This window comes from Hyperolius riggenbachi, chromosome 10, assembly GCF_040937935.1.
Source record: "Hyperolius riggenbachi isolate aHypRig1 chromosome 10, aHypRig1.pri, whole genome shotgun sequence".
Classification (NCBI taxonomy): Eukaryota; Metazoa; Chordata; class Amphibia; order Anura; family Hyperoliidae; genus Hyperolius; species Hyperolius riggenbachi.
The window spans coordinates 108,035,447-108,058,043 of NC_090655.1; the positions used below are offsets into that span (position 1 = coordinate 108,035,447).

At 45.0% G+C, this 22,597-nt stretch overlaps 1 long non-coding RNA gene across 1 annotated transcript; it reads right to left on the reverse strand.

Moving 5' to 3' along the window:
* Positions 1-977: 977 nt before the first annotated feature.
* LOC137536134 (uncharacterized) lies at positions 978-19,696 on the reverse strand. The gene is made up of 3 exons (XR_011024528.1): positions 19,642-19,696; positions 19,495-19,544; positions 978-1,151 (listed from the first exon to the last, which is right to left on the reverse strand). It is a non-coding gene; the product is annotated as an uncharacterized lncRNA (long non-coding RNA).
* Positions 19,697-22,597: the final 2,901 nt, after the last annotated feature.

The window sequence follows — 22,597 nt, forward strand, 5'->3', positions numbered from 1 at the left end:
TGGTATCCCTCTACATAGGTATGTATCTAGCCTGAAGTGAGTTTCAACTTTTGTGATTGCTTTAATGATTACGACTATTGAAATATTCAAAGCACATATGGTGATCTTTACCAGCAGACTACCAATGAACAGGGCCGGATTTGAGCCAAGGCCGCATAGGCCATGGCTTAGGGAACCACAGGATCAAGGGCGGGTGGGCAGCAAGCTACTGGGTGGGGGGGGGAAGGGTCATCAGGCTATCTATATGGAAGAGGGGAGGGTCATCTGGCTTCTAATACTAAAGGGATGGGGAGGGGTCATCAGACTATCTAAACTGGAGGGGGGGAGGGTCATCTGGCTAACAATACTGAAGGGAGGTGGCTTCTGACAATGGCCTTGAGCAGTAAAGAGCCCTGCAAATGAAAAGTTAATAGAGAGTTTGTAGGAGGGCTGCTGGTGGTCCCTTCTGGTCCAGGAGTCCTGGTGCAGTTGCTGTCTCTGCATCGCCTGTTGTTAAGTCACTATTTATCTTTGTGCCTTTTAAATGACACATATCCCTAATCCTGATCTATGGTTTATTCCCCCCAAAAGAACTTCCCCCAACTAGTGGTTTAGCTAGAGATTATGGGGCACCATTGCAAAACTTTCATGGGGCCCTCAGACATTGGCACTCTTGAGCAATGCCACTTGCCCCTACCCTATGTATATGAATGAATTGGGAAATTAGCTTTCTCATGCAATATACACTGCTTATAGCCCATGCGCACTGAGACAAAGTCAGAGGGTGAAGAAACACAAGACAGTAAATCGTGAATAAATGTAAGTTCCACCTGGGCCCCCTCTGCTGCAGGGCCCCATAGCAGATGCTATGGTTGCTATGGCCCCCAACCTTAGTTATTAACCCTAGCATAGCCTAATCTCTACTTATAAATGGCTTTATTACATACTATGAGCATTCTGAACACCAATATTATTACAAGATAATTTGCAGTGGCTTTTATAGGCACTCATTTTGGCTTTGGTAATCTCTACATACAAATGTACAGTACAAAGCTGATTTGCTTCCAGATTTTCAGCCATGGTTGACCCCTGTACACATGCTAGATGAAACTTGGTAGAGACCAATGACGAGTCAACGACTGCCTCTGCCAAAAATCCAGTGTCCTGATCCCCTGCAAGGCAAGCATGTCAATTAGAGCGGAGGAGATTTGGGCGCCATCATAGACGGTAATAGGAATTACGGCTATAGTAGTGCACCATGAGTAACATCCACGTGGACCTGGAGGGGGAATAGTAATTAACGCTGCCGGGACTTGTAAGACTGGTAAGCCGTATATCGGCTGTATCCTGCGCTCAAGTCTCCCGGCGGCGATTTCTCTTGTACACCCTGCAGGGCACCATGCTTGTACGTGTGTATGAGTCTTTACTGCTGTAGAGTGTTATGGTGGCTGGATAGTGTAATGATTAAGGACTCTGCCTCAGACATAGATGACCTGGACTTGAATCTTGGCTCTTCCTGTTTAGTAAGCCAGATCCTATTCAGTAGGGATGATCAAAGAGATACTTTCGAATTTATGCAAATATATGCAGTTTGAAAATAGACCAATTTAAACCATTGCATAAAAATTTGCATCAACTGAAAAGTATTTGTATCTCATTGATCATTCCTCCTATTCAGCAAGGAATCATTGGGCTAGACTCCATAACATTTACGCTGCCTACTGAGCATGACCTAGTTGCTGCAGCTCATGCGTTTTGTGTCCACCTGCAGAAAAGCTCAATATCAATGTTGTCTTGTCTCTTCCTTGCCAAAAAGAGACCCTGTCACTTTTCAGGTCTCAGGACAGGTGCAATTTCAGCAGTTCCATCATTGGCACCATGTTCTTAGCCCAGTTCTGCTGTTTAATGTACAGCTGATTCTTTCACTGAAAACAGCCCAGTGCACTAAATTCACTATAAATGCCACTGTCAAAATACATTACAGTTACACAGGCAGTTGTAATGTTCTGTAATGTATCAGCCCATTACTGTGAAACTCCTATATATTTTTGCACTTCTTGTCTGATAAAATTACGTAATTCTGAACCCAAAAGATTCTGACTTTTCGCAGAAGCTTCTGACAATTAACATAGAACATAACAACACTTAGAAACCCAGGAGGCTATGGTTGCGGCTGCCAAAATATAATAAGGACTTCCTATAACTCAATTTCATTTCTGTAACATTTAGCTGCTGTCAGAAATCAGTATTTTGTGACACGCTGATAAAAGACTGCTGTGATAGCTGAGAAAGGAAAACTGCAACATAACCATAACAGAAACCTGAGGTGACTATAATGGGGGTATTTATACTTACCTGGGGCTTTCTCCAGCCCCATGAGGTGCATTGGCTCCCTCGCGGTCCTCTCCCGTAGCACCATTGTCTTGTAATTCCCCCCCCCCCACTTGGTAATCTTGCTGGTCACTCTCTTTTGCACATGCGCACCCCTTGTCAGGCTCCAGCAGCCAGGAGCATTCTGTGCATGTGCAGTAGTACTGGCGCAGACCACTCCCAGGGGCGGCTAGGCGTATGAATGGGCAGTGTGTGCGCAGAAGTGCATGAATGGCCAGGACAGGACAGATTACCAGGAGGGGGGGGGGGGATTGCAAGACAACAGAGCAGCCCGTAGGGAACAGTGAGGGAGCCCACGCATCTCATGGGGCTGGAGGAGGCCCCAGGTAAGTATAAATACCCCCATTATAGTTGCCTCAGGTACACTTTAAATACATGTATAGAAAGAAAAAAAAGCATGCTACATCAATTAGCCACAGTTGTGGATCAATGGAAACTTTAGGTGAAAGGAATTAGGAGGCTGCCAGCTTTATTCCCTTTTGAAATAAAATAAAGAAATCAGCTGTCTGTATGTGTTTATAGACTCATCTACAGTAGTATTAAGGGTGCAAGTGATTGATATTGTTATTATTATTACTTATAAAGCGCCAACATATATTGCTGGACTACAAATAGGGATACATACAATGTAAATGGGGGGGGGGGGGGGGTGGCTACCAAAAGCTTACAATCTAAAGGGTGAGCAATTGTATATAAATGAAACGTGTAGTACTGTCGGGATCTACCATGAAGTCCTTTGTGATCTACTGGTAGATCGCATTCTACACAATGGGCACCCCTGCTCTAGTGGGTCCCAGCCCTCTATGGATGAGATTCTTCCTTGCATTAGGTTTCACAGGCAGTGTTGTTCATGGTATACATTTGTAGCATTTGGATACCTCATTGTATTGAATTACAGAAAATGTTTTGTAGGGTTTTTTTTTTATACTCAGTAAACACTATTTGTTGCAAAGCAGCCTGCAAGAAATTGCTTTCCCATGGGTGGTTTCCTAGTAAGTAAATACATTGTCACAGCCAAAGTCTAGAAATGTAAACTGTCGGCTATTATAATAACTAGTAATGCTGGACTCATGGAAGAATTAGCATAGATTCCCGCTTCTTGAATAACAGTTTATGCATCTTACTGCTCAAAACTTATTGTTAACAATATAACTTATAAAATAACAGGCAAGCGAACAGATAACAGGGGCAACATTGCTGCCTATTCAGGCAATAACTGCCCACTCCTTACTTTATGCATTATATAGTTACCGTAAATAGGATCTGTAGTGAAAATAACACAATAAATACAATTGCTTATTATTTACAGTATTCATTTCTAAATGATTTAGTCAATGTTTGCCTATTGTAAAATGTCTCCTCATTCTGATTTACATTCTGAAATGTATCACTGGTAGCGACATCTTTAGTCCTTTCAGGTGCAACTCTGCAGAATGTTTGTTTCTGAGAATTCTGAAGCTGGTAAAAACAATGCCTGGTCTCCTGGAATGCTTTGGGAGGAGATTTCTGCATAGCTAAACTGCCTTTGATAAGCATCAATATACAGCAATATATAGGAATTATTTCTAATGCTGAAACCAGGAAAATTACCATAAAAGTGGGTGTCCTGAAAAATGTACTGCATTCTACTATATGTCACTACTGTGTCTCTTTAAAGAGAGCCCGAGGTGGGCTCAAAAAAAAAAAAAAAGATAAGCTACCTGATCCGCAGGACTGAGCAGATCAGGTAGCCGCAAAACCTGCCACTCCCTGCCGCTCCTGTGGGCCGCAATGGCCCACTTTCACTTTTGTGACCTATAGGTCATGATGCTGCAACAAGAGACAGTGTGTCTCGCAGTGTGCAGGGAGGTGGGGGAGCGGCAGGAGGTGCAGCCAATGAGACAGAGCTGCCCAATGGCAGCTCTGGAAACCCTGTAGGAACGCCCCTAGTGGGCATTTTAAACAGGGAATTCCTCTCCTCAATGTTTACCTCTGTGATAGCGACAAATATTGTGGGGACAGAGGCATGTCATGAGGCAGAGAGCATGCCTCTGTGTCCCATCTCTCCCCCGAAGATCCACCTCAGGTTCTCTTTAACAAATGTTATGTTCTGAGCAGTAAGACTTGTCTCACCCAGGAGGCATGGGCTGTACTATGTAGAGGGGACAGGGGATCTGAACAGTAAGACTTGTCTCACCCAGGAGGCATGGGCTGTACTATGTAGAGGGGACAGGGGATCTGAGCAGTAAGACTTGTCTCACCCAGGAGGCATGGGCTGTACTATGTAGAGGGGACAGGAGATCTGAGCAGTAAGACTTGTCTCACCCAGGAGGCATGGGCTGTACTATGTAGAGGGGACAGGAGATCTGAGCAGTAAGACTTGTCTCACCCAGGAGGCATGGGCTGTACTATGTAGAGGGGACAGGAGATCTGAGCAGTAGGACTTGTCTCACTCAGGAGGCATGGGTTGTACTATGTAGAGGGGACAAGAGATCTGAGCAGTAAGACTTGTCTCACTCAGGAGGCATGGGTTGTACTATGTAGAGGGGACAGGAGATCTGAGCAAGAGGCTTCTTTTTGGGCCACTTCTTTCTGTGGGATAATAATAATAATATTAATAGAGCTGAAAAGAGAGCTGAAAGGTGGCCCCAACTACTACTTCTCTCCCTCTGACTAAGGGGTCCCTCCAATAGATCAGGTGTTGTTAAGGCCACACTTGTTATGGGTATGAAGATTACGATGGTTACACTTGCTTTATGACCCTTGAAAGATGCCCCTCCCCAGGCTGTGAGGGTCATTAGAAGTAGGTCAGGGAAAGGGTGTGTCAAAGTTTTGCTGGGGGCCCCCATGATTCTAATGGGGGCCCTTTCAGATTCTAATGTGTATGGACAAATGTTAGACAAATGTATAGTGTTACATATTTGCTTTCAGTAATGGACAGTTTGTGGTTACCTATAAACAAAGAGCAATGTTTCATTAAAGGGAACCTTAAAGAGAAACTCCGACCAAGAAATGAACTTTATCCCAATAAGAAATCTATTCCTTTTCACAAACAGACCATCAGGGGGCTGTATGGCTGATATTGTGGTGAAACCCCTTCCACAAGAAACAAGAAAAGTACATACTCTTGGCAGTTTCCTGTATGTGAACCTTGCTGCATTGTGGGAAATAGCTGTTTACAGCTGTTTCCAACTGCCAAAAAAAACATGCAGCAGCTACATCACCTGCCAACAGTAAAAATGTTCACTGGAGTTCCTCTTTAACTGAGAGAGATGAATGTTTCCTTTTAAACAATACCAGTTGCCTGGCATCCTGCTGATCTCTGAGGCTGAATCACACCTCTGAAACAAGCATACAGCTAATCCAGTTTGACCTCAGTCAGAGCACCTGATCTGCATGCTTGTTGAGGGGCTGTGGCTAAGAGTATTAGAAACACAGGATAAGCAGGAGAGTCAGGGAGTATTATTTTAAAAGGAAAAATCAAAATCCTTCTAAGTTTAGCTTCCCTTTAACCACTTAACGACCAGCTAACGCCGATGGGCGGTGCCTGGTCGTTAGTGGTATAGCATGGAAACGGCCGCTTGTACGAGCGGCCTTTCCATGCCAGTTCATGGAGGGTGCCTCCATGAACAGTGTGTGAGCCGTCGATCGTGGCTCACACACGTAATGTAAACACGCGGGGAAGAAATCCCCGCTGTTTACATCATACGGCGCTGTAAGGCAGATCGGCGATCCCCGGCCTCTGATTGGCCGGAGATCGCCGGCATATGATAGGCTGAAGCATATCCTACAATGCGCAGGACGGATATCAGTCCTGCGCCACCTAAGGAAAGGAGGGGAGGGAGGTAAGCGGGGAGAGGGCGGAAAACGCTGTGGAGGGGGGCTTTGAGGAGCCCCCCCCGCAACTCACTAATGGCCGGCGGCGATCAGACCCCCTCAGCAGGACATCCCCCTAGTGGGGAAAAAAGGGGGGAAGTCTGATCGCCCTGCTGCACTCCTGATCGGTGCTGCGGGCTGTAGAGCCCACGCAGCACCGATCCTTTGAAATTCGGCTGGTCCTTAAGTAATTAAGATACTAGATAACAGACAGGTAAAAATTCAAATCTCCTTGTGATGCCACATGGTTTATGTAAATGTTTTATATTGCAAGCATTATGTTCTATGCAGTATTTCCTTTTGCTTTAATTGGTTTTTGTAGCACTCATTTATTTTATATAAAGAAATTGTCAGCATTTACAGATCTTTCTCAGCTCTGGAAGAGTTAAGAAAATGTAATAGAGCTCATGAAACGCATGTACACACAGCAGCACAGCACTCTGACAAGAGATCAATAGGTCAGCCTTCGCTCACTACTGCAGAAAGTAGCCACTGGAATGAGTTATTTTGGTTACATAACCTTCCATCCATCTGCAAGATATGGTTTAACGGGAACAAATAATCACATCATTCGCTCCCAGTGTAATCATTTATTAAATAATGTACAGAACAAGCTTTAGGCACATTTCTGCTTTTACCCACTAGATGGCGATAGTAGTTCTATAGTAAAATATTGTTTATTTACACAACAATTAAGGTATCAATCTCTTTCTTTGATTCTAGGCCAAATATACAATAAACATTTGTATTTGTTAGAACAACTTAGAATTGGAATTGATTAGAACTGTGATCACTGCTGTATGTTTTCCAGCAACTCCTGCACCTGTCACTGCACCACAGTCACTCTCCTCTAATTGAAAACACACAGCTGCCTACAGCCTTGGCTGGTGTTGATTTCCTGCAAATAAGCAATATGTGGTACCACTGCTGATTCCATAGACAGTGGTAAATGTTATTGTGTGCCTCAAGCCTCCCATACGCTATACGATTTTTCTCATTCTACGGTAAATACATTTAATTTGGTAACATAACTTCCTTTCTTGATTATAATTTGATCACAAATTAACCAGGAATGGCTATTCTTTTATCAGTCGAGCACAGGTGGGAAGATAGGAGGGCACGGGGGAGACTGGCAGCGATCCAGCTGATGGTACGTGTGTATGTACTGTCTTGCTGGGCCTGATTTAGATAAACAAGTAGCACAGTGGCATAGTGATTAGCAGAGCCGGGACAAGGTCCTCCAGCACCCAAGGCTGAGACACTAAAGTGCGCCCCTCCATCCCTCCCACCCCAGCCGCCACACACTGATTGCTATTAGTCTTAAGGTGCGTACACACATGCGACTATAGTCGTTTGTAACGATCGTTCACCGATCTTTACCAACGACGATCGTTACAAAAAATGAACCACCGACTATTAAGGCAAACGACGAACGAGCCAAATCGCTACAAAAGAAAGTTCTGTCTTGGCGGATTTTAACCAACGACGATCGTTTGCAAAAGTAGTATATCGTTGAAAACGGTCGTTCGTACTAGGCTTGACATGCGCATTTCACTATTTCTCCGTGAAACTTCTCATTTTTATGCGCAGGCGCAATAGTTGCTTTATGTGATGTAGCGTTCGTTCTAACGATCAGATCGTTACACACCTTTTAAAACTAACTTTACTTAGGTCGTTCTTTCATCAATTAAAAGTTCGTTCGTCGTTCTCAACAAACAATCATTGTCGCATGTGTGTACGTAGCATAAGAGGCACCCCAGGGCCCCCAGCACCCTAATCTCTAGTTATCTGGCCTGCAGTCACTGCTGTGTATCCCCTTTTCTTATTTCTCTCAGCTTCAAACACAATAGGGGAATGATAGCTGAGTGAGCTGTGCGCCCCCTCCTACACTGCACCCTGAGGCTGGAGCCTCTCTTGCCTCTGCCTCGGCCCGGCCCTGGTGATTAGCACCCTTGCCTTGCAGTGCTGGGTCCCCAGTTTGAATTCCAGCCGGGGCACTATCTTGTATGTTCTCCCCATCAGTGTTGCCAACCTCTGATTTTTTTTTTACTGAAGTCTAATATTACTAAAATTACATAAAAGATGTCACACACACGGGCAAGCTAATGGGGCATGAATGAGGAAGAATAGTGCAGAGCTGGTGGCGGACACCGGACAGGTAAAGTGTTAATGCTCGTGCAAGGGGAAGGGGGGTACATCTACATTTGGAGGCTGTGACCAGGGCTTTCCATTACTGCCGCACACCCAATCAAGCATGTCATCCTGAGATTTTCCAGCATGTCCGATCGATGCATACAACCAATTCCAGTCCATAATTTGTCAAATTGTTGATCGGGCATGCGCTTGGCGGCTCCCATATTCATGAGATTAGCCAATAATTATCGAATCTGATGGTCAGACAGCCACCACGTCTACAGATGTATGGCCACCTTTAGCTAGAACAGTGTACATTCCAGAGTGAGGGTTGGTGCACACCAGGAGCACTTCTGCTTTTAAAAATGTTAGCGCTTGGCTAATGTACAGTAGTTTGCAAAAGTATTCAGCCCCGTTGAAGTTTTCCACATTTTGTCATATTACTGCCACAAACATGAATCAATATTATTGGAATTCCACATGAAAGACCAACACAAAGTGGTGTACGAGAAGTGGAACGAAAATTTATACATGATTCCAAACAAAAAAAAAAAAATAACTGCAAAGCGGGGTGTGCATAATTATTCAGCCCCCTGAGTCAATTCTTTGTAGAACCACCTTTTGCTGCAATTACAGCTGCCAGTCTTTTAGGGTATGTCTCTACCAGCTTTGCACATCTAGAGACTGAAATCCTTGCCCATGATTCTTTGCAAAACAGCTCCAGCTCAGTCAGATTAGATGGACAGCGTTTGTGAACAGCAGTTTTCAGATCTTGCCACAGATTCTTGATTGGATTTAGATCTGGACTTTGACTGGGCCATTCTAACACATGGATAGGTTTTGTTTTAAACCATTCCATGGTTGTCCTGGCTTTATGTTTAGGGTCGTTGTCCTGCTGGAAGGTGAACCTCCACCCCAGTCTCAAGTCTTTTGCAAACTCCAAGAGGTTTTCTTCCAAGATTACCCTGTATTTGGCTCCATCCATCTTCCCATCAACTCTGACCAGCTTCCCTGTCCCTGCTGAAGAAATGCACCTCCCAAGCATGATGCTGCCACCACCATATTTGACAGTGGGGATGGTGTGTTCAGAGTGATGTGCATTGTTAGTTTTCCGCCACACATAGCGTTTTGCATTTTGGCCAAAAAGTTCCATTTTGGTCTCATCTGACCAGAGCACCCTCTTCCACATGTTTGCTGTGTCCCCCACATGGCTTGTGGCAAACTGCAAACTGGACTTCTTATGCTTTTCTGTTAACAATGGCTTTCTTCTTGCCACTCTTCCATAAAGGCCAACTTTGTGCAGTGCATGACTAATAGTTAATACCAAAAAAATTATTAAATTATTTGACATACAAAGGCCACACTAAATAAAATCCAAATATGACTGTTAACGCCCACTACAAAGGCAGATCGCTCTAGTAAAATGCGTGTGTATCTTCAAAAATTGTGAACCAGTTCTCTAGTAGCACTCATAAACAGTTCATTACACTTGAATATCACCATGGGGTCCCCCCCCCTTTATAGAGCAACTCACCAAAAGGTGCGGCCCAAGCTGGCCCGATATCGCTTCTGGGGTATAAGGCCACCCCACTGCCTCCTGCCAGCAATCTCCAGCCACTCACAGTCATCTAAGAATGTGAAGAGAGGCTTCCATAGCGTAAAAGTGTATTTATTAAAAAATCAAGGCGTTACACCTTTAAAATTAGTGTCAGCCAATAATCTACTAACTGACATTCATTAAAGGATATTACACAAAAACCCTTTAGTTGTTATTATAGGGTTTGCGGTTTGTGGCCAAGCTATATCGGGGGGAGGGGGGGGAGGGAGGGGGAGCGTTTACACACTCCAAACACCGCCACTATCCGCTCGCTTAATAGCTCGTGAACGCCACTCCGCCCAAGTTAATCACAACACCAGCCGCGTCCAGCCAGTGTTGCATATGACGTTGTCGCTCCCAGGGCGGAGCTACGGAGCGATGACGCCATACGCAACACTGGCTGGACACGGTTGGTGTTGCGATTAACTTGAGCGGAGTGGCGTTCATGTGCTATTAAGTCAGCAAATAGTGGCGGTGTTTGGAGTGTGTATACGGTTCCCCCCGGATATAGCTTGGCCACATACCGCAAACCCTATAATAACAACTAAAGGGTTTTTGTGGATTATCTTTTAATGAATTTCAGTTAGTAGATTATTGGCTGACACTAATTTTAAAGGTGTAATGTCTTGATCTTTTAATAAATACACTTTTACGCTATGGAAGCCTCTCTTCGCATTCTTAGATGACTGTGAGTGGTTGGAGATTGCTGGCAGGAGGCAGTGGGGTGGCCTTATACCCCAGAAGCGATATTGGGCCGGCTTGGGCCGCACCTTCCGGTGAGTTGCTCTATGAAGGGGGGGGGGACCCCATGATGATATTCAAGTGTAATGAACTGTTTATGAGCGCTACTAGAGAACTGGTTCACATGACTAATAGTTGTCCTGTGGACAGATTCCCCCACCTGAGCTGTAGATCTCTGCAGCTCGTCCAGAGTCACCATGGGCCTCTTGACTGCATTTCTGATCAGCACTCTCCTTGTTTAGCCTGTGAGTTTAGATGGACGGCCTTGTCTTGGTAGGTTTACAGTTGTGCCATACTCCTTCCATTTCTGAATGATCACTTGAACAGTGCTTTTTGCGATGTTCAACGCTTTGGAAATCTTTTTGTAGCCTAAGCCTGCTTTAAATAACTTTATTCCTGACCTATCTGGTGCGTTCTTTGGACTTCATGGTATTGTTGCTCCCAATATTCTCTTAGACAAACTCCGAGGCCGTCACAGAGCAGCTGTATTTGTACTGACATTAGATTACACACAGGTGCACTCTTTTTAGTCATTAGCACTTATCAGGCAATGTCTATGGGCAACTGACTGCACTCAGACCAAAGGGGGCTGAATAATTACGCACACCCCACTTTGCAGTTATTTATTTGTAAAAAAAATTTTGAACTCATGTATGATTTTCGTTCCACTTTTCACGTGTACTCCACTTTTCATTGGTCTTTCACGTGGAATTCCAATAAAATTGATTCATGTTTGTGGCAGTAATATGACAAAATGTGGAAAAATTCAAGGAGGCCGAATACTTTTGCAAACCACTGTATTTGTATGGGATTGATCACTTCAGAATGTTGTGATTTTTTTTCCTAAACCCAAACGCGAGTCCTGCAGCATTTTGGAGGTGATTACGCTTCAATGTTAAGTATAGGAAAAGCAGGAAATCGCCCTAAAAAAACGCTATAACAGAGCGGTTTTCCTAGCATTTATTTTCAAAAGCAGATCCAGGTAATAGTGTAGAAGAAGTATAAAATCTCTTCCCTCTCCAGGGAAAATTTCCATTGGTCCACTACTCAGTGAACCAATGAGAATCTTCCTTGGGGAGGGACGATTCCCATTGGACTGTTGCAACCAATAGGAGCCTGAGATGCTTCAGCTGGGCCCTCAGAATAGGTAAATCAGCATTTGTTCTATGCAGGGACCTGAAAGGATGGCTGCAGGTGAGTATCTTGCAAAGCAGCCGCTCATGACGAGCAGTCTAGTGAAAATGGATACCATCCATTCTTATAGGCTAGCATGGTTTCCTTTGGCCTCCGTCGTGTCTGGTCAATCTGGAAAAATCGTGCAGGACCCATTCTTTGCATTACACTTGCCGTAACGCACTGAATGGATCCAATACAAACGGACTGATGTGAATAGATCCTATTGCTTAATAGGATCCATTTGCATCCATTCCGATCTGGTCTTTTGCTCTCTGCTAAGCTGAACGATTTGTATGCGAGTGTGAAAGGAGCTTTACCTGAGCATCTCCAGAGGTTTCCAAACATAACACAAGCGATCCAGTGAAACTGAACTGGATTCAATAACAACTGTCTGATCGTAATTGGTTAGGATTTTCCACATTCACCTGAGTCATATTAGATTACAGTCACAATCAGAGATTTTGATTTGGTGGCTTTGTGACTGCAATTGCATAAAGCATCCACAGCAGGAGCTTTTTTAAGTTAGGGAATCCAGGACAGTCAGACTTTAATAAAAAGCTCTCACTCCAGTGCCTGGCACACGTGCTGATTTACTAACCTGCTACCAGACCCCAGGGCCGCAGTCAGAATTTTCCAGGCCCCGTACTTAGCAAACCTACAGGGCCCCCTCTCATGCCAAATAACAATCTGATAGGTAGATTGTGTGGGGGCAGAGCCACGGTATGTGGGGTAGAGTCAAAGCAACGTGCCTGGGGCCCATAACACCCTCCCTCCTGCATTGATGCGTGTCCACCAATCATGCAGCAGGGAAGAAGGAGATGACCACACAACTCCTGTTATGCCACGGTAGAATTGCCAGCAGAGGCTTGAGTGGCACTGCCACTGTTTGGGCCCCAGGCCCTTCCTGGGCCCCATACTACTGTCCCTCTTGTACCCCCCTGATGGCTGCCCTGCCAGATCCTACTATGTTTGAATATGATCCAGGGAGGACTGCAGTGCAGTTGGAACTAGGTGTGGAGTTAAAGCAGACCCATGATTTAAAATCCACAACTATGAGTATTAATTGCTTTCAGATCACAATCTATAATAAATATATTTTTTTGGGCAAGAACAACATATTTTAGTAGGAAAAAGCAGACCTGGAGCTGCAATTAGGGCATTCTACCTAGACAACGAAGCATCAGATTTGCCTCATTGGAGAACTGTGTGAAAGCCATGTATGCAAATGGATGGAGCACAGGCAAATGGAATTACCTTCCAAATGTGTGAGGCAGGAAAGAGGGATACTTTTTAATGCAATCATATTTGGGGAAAAAACAAACCCCCACCATATATAGAATAACGCCTTCATCCAGTGCCGTAAATACAATTCATGGGGCCCTCCAGCAAAACTTCACACCACTTCCGTTGCCTTCCCTTGGTGTCCTTCACGGCCTTGGAACCCATCTCACAAGGCTCATAAAACAAGTGTGGCCATCATGATCTTCACGCCCGTAATAAGCACTGAGCGCCGTGCGCCGGAACTGGGTTCTGCCATAGTGACAATGCTATATTGCGCACCCCAGACCCCGAATTACAGCTCCCTCAGAGTTGCCTCAACTCAGAGGAGGAATAGTATTTAACGTCGCCTTGGAGTTTAGCGGCAGCAGAGAGAGCCATCATTCGAATTGAGCCACAAAAGCACGGGTCTGAATATACAGTCCCCTTTATCGGAAGAAGGGAAGGTTAGTACTTGGGGCCACCCTGTGTTTGAAGTGGCTGCTCCCCTTTGGTTATGCCCCTGCCTTCATCACATTTCCAGTCTTATCATACATCAACAATCTTCCTTTTTATTAGCATTTAGAGATAAAGAAGGATGTAATGTTGGGAATACACAATTCGTTTTTTTCAGCAGATTTACTGGCTGATCGATTTCCTGATCGTTTTTCTGATGGATTTTCATTCATTTCTACGAGGAAATTGATCAGAAAAATGATTGAAATTAGATTGGACTTGTTGGAAATTATCTATCGAGCCATCTATCTGCCAAAAAAACTCACTGTGTATTCCCAGCATAAGGCTCATACACATGTCCAAAATAATGCACAACCAACTGCACAACATGACGAAACACACAACAAGTTGTTTACGTGACAAGTACACACACACACTAAACAACCAACTCAATTAAATGCTATGCACATAAGATAAAAGACAAACTGCACAACATGTTTGCATTCAAAAACAACAAAGTTGTTCAAAAGACCAACCTGCATGATAGTTGGGTGGTTGATCCACTGGTTGGAACTGGCAAACAAACTGTTATCAGTTGGTTGTCTTGTTCTTTGCCAGCTGTACGCAAGCCCAACTATCTTCCAACAGACCAAGTTTTGATGATAGTTGGGCAGATTGTTTGGAAGTGTATATGAGCCTTTAAGGAGGGTAATAGTTTAGATATTAATCATGTAACACAATGTAACCATCTAATAGTAGATACATACATTTATTTGTACAGTATATATCCATATGTCAGGTCAGAAAGAGAAAAATAAGTAAAGGACAGAGGGATTTGCTGCTAAAGGGGGGATGTCCATCTAAAAGAGGGACAGTTATGAGCTATAAATGCATAGTACACATTACTATGTGGCAGACCAAAGTAACCCACAGAGAAAGTGGAGAAAGTGCCTAGTTGATGTTTGGTGTCTAGGGACCTGGCTTTTACCTCACCAGAGCCCTTGTCTCCACCTTATCTTACCAAAAATAATAATATATCACTGTCAGGTGAAAGATGCTAGTCCAGTGCTGAGGATATTTTTTTTCTCTAGCTGCTCCTATCATGGTGGCCCTCTAAAGTAAACTGTTTATTTTGCCATTTGCAGACCATGATTTATTTTATGGTTAATCAGGTTTTCTTTAGATCTTTTTAATGCGTGGTAAAAGTGTGGTTTTTAAAGAATTCTGGTCAAAAAGAAAAAAAAAACTATTGTAAACCGTAGATAGAGGGCTTTGTAATGATACAAGTTGCCGGGTGTTCCCTACTTCTGAAAACCTGAAAGTCTGGTCTAGTAGAGCTGGAGTAAAGCAGAACATCCATTACTCGATGTAGGGCCAAATTGACCATTAGATATACCCCTCTCTGATCGAATCTGATCAGAGAGAGATCTATGGCCTGCTGACACACTGCACAGCAATTTTCAATACATTTCAGCATGAAATCTATTGGGAACTTGCCCCCCCCCCCCTCCATCCCAGTGTAGGTAAGATTATAGGCTGCACACTTACTGACCTTTTCTGGGCTCCAGGCATGTCCCTCTGTCTCCTCTGTAGTGTTGCTGCTCTGCATTTCCTGCTTCTCTGTTTGGGCTCTAGTGCCTGGTGTGAGAAGCAGGAAGTGCAGAGCAGCAACATTACAGAGGAGACAGAGGGGTCTGCAGCACCTGGACCCCAGTGGTGGTGAGTGTGTGCTGCATATTATCCTCCCCACACTACACTCTGTAACACTTTTGGGGGAGGGGATACATCTGACTACTATATTGGGGGAGAGGGGGGGAGCAAATCTGACTGCTACACTGGGGAGAGGGAGGGAGGGGGCACATCTGACTACTGGAGAATATTTTAATGTTTCACATTGGCCTCAATTCACTAAGCTTATCTCCGGTCTTTAATAATGTTTCTAGAGTTATCACCATGGTTATAAGGCATGTAGTATTCAGGAAACATTTTACCTCAGGCAAACCTAAAGTTAACTCTTCTGTCTTTAAGGTAAGGAGAGATCTCTAAAGTTAACTCTTCAATCCTTAAAACAACTCCAGCATTTGAAAGTTAAAGATAGGCTGTTAATTAACTGCGTGTGAAAATAACTACAGAGGAGGTAACCTAAAGTGAACTAAGCAGCTCCTGGCTTCAAATAGCTGCAAGGGCTGCCATTGTTCAGAAGCTCAACCCCTGCTGTTTTTCAACTAGCATTGTCCAGGCTAGGTGTGAAATTCTTCAACTGTAACTGATGTTTTCTGTTTGAAGTACAATGGGGGTTTGTTTGTGGTCAGTTAAGTCTAATGAGGTGATTTCTTATCTGTGTTCCACAATCTCCTGCTCAGCGACCACAGGTCCTTTACGGACGGACAAAGTGGCTATTTTAACCCTTAGATGTAAAAAAATGAGGTAAATTGAAAGTTTTTTTTTAATAATAAACCACACTTTTAGAATGCATTTTTAATTTGCTATAGAGCTGCCCTGGGTGTTAAAAATGATGCTCGGTTCACTTTATTAAAGAGAATCTGTATTGTTAAAATCGCACAAAAGTAAACATACCAGTGCGTTAGGGGACATCTCCTATTACCCTCTGACACAATTTCGCCGCTCCTCGCCGCATTAAAAGTGGTTAAAAACAGTTTTAAAAAGTTTGTTTATAAACAAACAAAATGGCCACCAAAACAGGAAGTAGGTTGATGTACAGTATGTCCACACATAGAAAATACATCCATACACAAGCAGGCTGTATACAGCCTTCCTTTTGAATCTCAAGAGATCATTTGTGTGTTTCTTTCCCCCTGTTCTCATGCACTGAAGTTTCAGGCTGCTTGTTTCTTCCTGCAAACAGCTTTGCCCTTGTCTGTAATTCTTCAGTATGTGAAAGCCCAGCCAGCTCAGAGAACGATTTATCCAGCTTGTAAAAGATAAGAGAGAAGAGAGAAGCTGCTCTAATCCTAAATAACACACAGGCAGTGTGCATAGAGGGGCCTGGAAGGGGGAGTTCATAGCAGAACCACAACACTGAAGAACTTGGTAGCCTTCCAGACACAGGCCGACAAGTCTGACAGGGGAAAGATACATTGATTTATTACAGAGACAGTGATAGTATAAAGTGCTGCAGTAAGCCAGAACACATTCGAATAGCTTTTTAAACTTGTAGGATGATAAAAAACAGGATGCAATTTTTGTTACGTAGTCTCTTTAAGGACTGAAGTGATAAGATAACTCTCTCACGGTGAAAACTTATATCTACACCTTAATAAGGCAAGATCGATGTAAGTTTTCTCTTGCCTTATTATCTACAGCCTGATCTTAGTGAATTGAGGCCATAGTTTGCAGTCTCCCTGCCTCCTGTCTCAATGGCAGGGTCAATGACAATGGTAAGGGAAAATCTCTGTAACTGATTAACAGTCAGCGATAAACACCTGCTCTATCCCTTCCCCATACTATCTAGACCAAAAAGAAAGGTTCTACTTACCTGGGGCTTCCTCCACAGCCATCCTGTGCCCTCGCCGCAGCTCCGCATCCAGCTGGTGGCCTGGAGGTAGAGACGGCCCGAACACTTTGCCCGCGAACACTTAGCGAGTTCGACCCGCCCCCTATACTGCATCATTGGGCTAAAATTTGACCCTCTACATCACAGTCAGCAGACACATGGCAGCCAATCAGGCTGCACTCCCTCCTGGAGCCCCCCTTTCTTATAAAAGGCAGCAGCGTCGGCCATGTTCTCACTCTGTCTACTGCTAGTAGTGAAAGAGAGGGAGAGACATTGCTAGATGGATAGGGAAAGCGATAGTTAGGTCTTGTTAGCTTGCTCCTTGCTGATAGTTGTTGCTGAAAAGCACCGCAAAAACAGCTCTTTTGAGAGCTAATGTTCTTGTGATGTGTCTTTTTTTGTGTGTGTGTGCCACTGACACTGCATATACAGCCCTGTCTGTCGCAGCTGGCCCTTGCTAATTGCTATACTGTCCCAGGCCCAGCACATTCAGTGCATACCTTTTAACTGCATCTGCGCGACTGCACATTGTATTATAGCACCAGTCACTGCATACCTTTCACTGCATCTGTGACTGCACATTGTACATTCACAATTGCACAATGTGAATGTGACTGCACATTCACTGGCAGTAATCTTCCTCCTCCTCCCATGTCCACGCAGGCAAGGATAGGACGCTCTAGCGATCTCATGGTGATGTCGGACATGCAGACATTCTTTACTTCAATGCCTCACCTTACCCCTTTCGGATCCACACTCCACCAACGCCTTGACCGGCAGGTAGCTGACTACCTGGCCTTAAGTGTGGATATAGACACTCTGAGCAGCGATGAACCACTGGACTACTGGGTGGGCAGGCTTGACCTGTGGCCAGAGCTGTCACAATTTGCTATCCAACTTCTGGCTTGCCCTGCCTCAAGCGTCCTGTCAGATAGGACCTTCAGCACAACTGGAGGAATTGTCAGTGAGAAGAGAAGTCGCCTAGGTCAAAAAAGTGTTCAGTACCTCACCTTTATCAAAATGAATGAGGCATGGATCTCGGAGGGCTACTGCCTGCCCGAAGACTAAGTCAGTCACCACACACAGCATCTCTGCCTGCACGCCATGTGACTGCCTGCCCCATGACTAAGTCGCTCCCTACGCAGCATCTCTGCCTGCAGGCCACTTGATAGCCTTCTCCGCCACCACCAACAGGGTCCAGGACTCCAAGCGGATTCCTGAATTTTTAAAGCCACTGCTAGCAGCAGCCGCTAAAAAAAAGAATAATTTCTCTGGTGCATGTACATGCCTGTCTAATTTTTCTGGCTACACTGCGGCTGCAACAACAAAACAAAAAGGCATGTACATATGTCAATTTCCCTCGGTAATCGTTACCTTGCCGCAGTGCTGAGGCTTGTGTATCACAATGAAGCAATTGTGGACATTGTGGACAGACCAAATTTGATCAGCTGGACAGTCACTGTTGTTCTGTCATCGAGTTACCTCAGCCCGACCGTACGGGCTGGAAAGCCGCCATCACCTGCACTCTCGCCAACGTGTGCACCAGCATGGCCATCTGTTTGTGGAGCGTTACACGGAGAGTTTGGTCTGTCAGTGTGAAGCAATACACTACTTACACTACCTGATCCATGTATACACATGCAAGATGTTTTCAAGCACTTTAGGCCTCCAATTTAGGAATGCAATGTGATTTCTGCCTTTTAGGAATTATAATCCTGCTGTGCGGCAAATCCGTAATTTTCCCCGGGACTTTTGGCACGTATCCTACTCTGCCATGCTGCCCCCCTCCAGGTGTTAGACTCCTTGAAACATCTTTTTCATCACTTTTGTGGCCAGAAACAGTGTTTGTAGTTTTTCAAGTTCGCCTGGCCATTGAAGTCTATTGCGGTACGCGAAGATCGCCGACTCGCAAACTTTTGCGAAAGTTCACGTTCGCGGTCTGCAAACCGAAAATTGGAGGTTTGAGCCATCTCTACCTGGAGGTCCCCTTGGTGCAGATGCCGACCTCACCAGATCAGCATCTACTGCACCTGCGCGAGCACCGCTCGGGGTCTCGCTGATGTCATCTGAGTGTACTGCGCAGGCCGGCTGCCAGGGGCTGGAGGAAGTCCCAGGTAAATAGATTATTTTTGTTTTTAATCTTCTCGCACCTCCCCTTTAAGAAAAAAACACAATAAGGCCTCTTGCATACTACATGCGATTTTCTATCTGATCCGATAATGGATTCCGATAAAAAAACGTACTGCATGCTGCTAAGATTTTTAATCAGAATCCAAAATCGGACTATAAAAAATTGGAATCTCATGTGGTGTGCAAGAGGCCTAAGAGGGACTGAACACGTGCTCACATTAAACGATACATGAGGATTGGTAAAAGGACAAAAGGAAGGGAGTACCTCCTAACGCTGGGGAATTTCCTCCCGACATTATCAGCAACAGCATAGCTCTGAAACAAAAAAAAAGTTTTATCATGCGGTTTTCACTAAGGTAGCCTCTAATTATGTACTTTATAATCACACTCAGTTTATATTGCTGCACTTTACTTTTGGAGTGAGCAAAGGGTGGAGCCATACTGATGATTCCTTTAGAGTAGTCGTCTCAGCATCCAGAACCTTTGGTTCACAGCACAGATACAGCACAACATTCTTCCTGTCGATGGAAAGGATTATAAAGCTGTAGTTGAAACAATTCTTGTCACATATAGTAGCCTGGAGAAACTGAAGACCTGTTTCGTAGCTTTGAGTGCCATTTTCATGCCCATTCCAATTTCAGCGCAATAAACTGACTTAATATGTGTAGACAAACAAAGTGACTGCGAGGCCTCCCCCATAGTGGCCAGGGACAGGCGACTGCTCACACAGCTTGTTTGTATGACCTTCTCATGCACATTGCTGCCAAAGGACTTCTCATAACAACTGTGTTCTTTTGATGTGGCACTTTATGGCAGAGAGAATATCACCTCCTGTCCTAAATTGGCTATAACGAACAGCTGAAAGAATAAACATTGTATATACACTGTGCTCCTCCACGTATGAACTACTACTATATATCCACTTAGGAACATACAAATGTGTGACTTATTGTTCTGCAATCACCCCTCCACACTGTGCAGGCTAGGAACATTTGGTTGCCATAGCTAGTCTACTGTTTCATAAAGCTGGGTGGCATAGCAAACCTACCAGGAATGCCATAGAAGATTCTTGTTTCCCTCTCTCGTTTTTCTTTATTTTTTAATATCCAACTGATATTGGTCGGTGATTTAGACTTGACTCTCATAGCAGGTGCTCCAGTGTCTGCTTGCTTGCTACATCCATAACTGGAATATACATTTCTGGCTATGTAATTAAACTGAACTTATATCTGAAATGCGCATATACGCGCAAGAGAATAAAGCAAGTCTGTTTTCCGTAGTAAGGCACTGTAGGCACACGCCTATAGGCGCCTTATGTGGGAGAAGCGGCCCCCACTCCTCAGATCACTAACCTCAGGAGCTTACAGCCTAATCTCTGCCTCATATCACTAACCTCAGGCACTTACACCCTTATCCTTGTCTCATGTCACTAAGGAGGATATGAGGCAGTGATTAGAGTTTAAGATTCTAAGGACAGTTAGTGACATAAGGAAGGGATTTGAGTTCAGAATATTTTTACTTGGGGGTGTGGCCTGTGTTCAGGGGTTGAATTTAGGGCACCGTTCTGGTGCCCTAAATTCAACCCCTAAACACAGGCCACACCCCCAAGTAAAAATACTGTGTCTATGGGCCTCTGAGTTGTAAATCTGGCCCTGCATGAGACATGCCTGCACCTAGAAGACTTCAGACTTCTCTGAAGTGTGCAAGAGGATGAAGCAAGACTGTTTTGGGCTGTGGTTTGGGTGCTAATGCTTGGTGAGATGAGCGTATTGGTGGTTTAATTGTGGCACTGTGGGGGGATCAAGGGGGTGGGGTGGGGTGGTAGGGATAAGGTTGTTTCTTCATCAGTTAGGGTGATGTTGGCACTAGTTAGAGTTTAGTATTATTTGAAAGGGGGCGAGGTAATCGTTTTTAGTGTTATGAGTGTTAGGGTTAGGTTTCAGGAAGGGAGTGGTTACACTTAGGAGAATGAGGGGAGAACCACTGAAGCCATTGATAAAAAGAATGAATGCCTTAAAATGATGCATGTTTTCTAAATCTAGTGTCCATATTCATACCACTATTGCTGAATTAATACGCATGCACTGGGAGAACCCCTTATCCTGGGGCACTTCAGTAGGACATATAATTATCTAGGTACCGTATTTCGCGCCGTATAAGACGCTCCGGAATATAAGACGCACCCAGGTTTAGAGGGCAAAATCCAGGGAAGAAAAAAAAATACTAAACCTGGTGCGTCCATATTCAGGAGCGTCTTGTAGATCTTCTCCTTCAATTAATGTCCTCCATGTGCCCTCAGGTGCTCCCAGGTGTCCCCCATGTGTCCTCAGGAGTCCCCTGTGTGGTCCCCATGTGCCCTCAGGAGTCCCCAGTGTGGTCCCCATGTGCCCTCAGGTGTCCCCCATGTGGCTTCAGGTGTTCCCCCATGTGGCCTCAGGTGTCCCCTATGTGGTCCCCATGTGCCTTCAGGTGTCCCCCATGTGTCCTCTGGAGTCCCCAGTGTGGTCCCCATGTGCCCTCAGGTGTCCCCATGTATCTATAGGTTTACCCGCTAGCTGTGTGGTCTGCTCCCCTTGCAATTTGATAGGTGTATGTATATATCCCTGGCTCACCCCGTGTGACCGCTTCCCCTCACGGACTCACTCCCCTGTCCGTGTCCGCTTTCCTCCCGGCATATGTTGCTACATTCCCCCCGCATGTGTGGGCTCCCCTCCCCGCTTGAGTGTGCGCTGCCCCCGGGATCAGTATAGCAGCAGCAGTCTTACTTTACCAGCGGCTCCCCGGATCGCAGACCTGGTCGCCTGTCTCGCCGCTCCTCTAGCGATGGCTTCTGCAATACGCGTCATCAATACAGTCATCACTAGAGGAGCGGCGAGACAGGCGACCAGGTCTGCGATCCGGGGAGCCGCTGGTAAAGTAAGACTGCTGCTGCTATACTGATCCCGGGGGCAGCGCACACTCAAGCGGGGAGGGGAGCCCACACATGCGGGGGGAATGTAGCAACATATGCCGGGAGGAAAGCGGACACGGACAGGGGAGTGAGTCCGTGAGGGGAAGCGGTCACACGGGGTGAGCCAGGGATATATACATACATCTATGCACCTATCAAATTGCAAGGGGAGCAGACCACACAACTCAGCGAATGCAGGGAATCCCCGACATAGCGGCGGTTCGTATCGGCGGGTGTTCGGAAGTCGGGGATTCCCTGCATTTGCCGTATAAGACGCAGGGACTTTTTCTCCCCATTTTGAGGGGAGAAAAAGTGCGTCTTATACGGCGGAAAATACGGTAGTTTTAGTATTATCTCTGCCCCACTTGCATTTGGGTATACTAATGATTAGCTGGATTGCCAAATGATGAGCTAATAG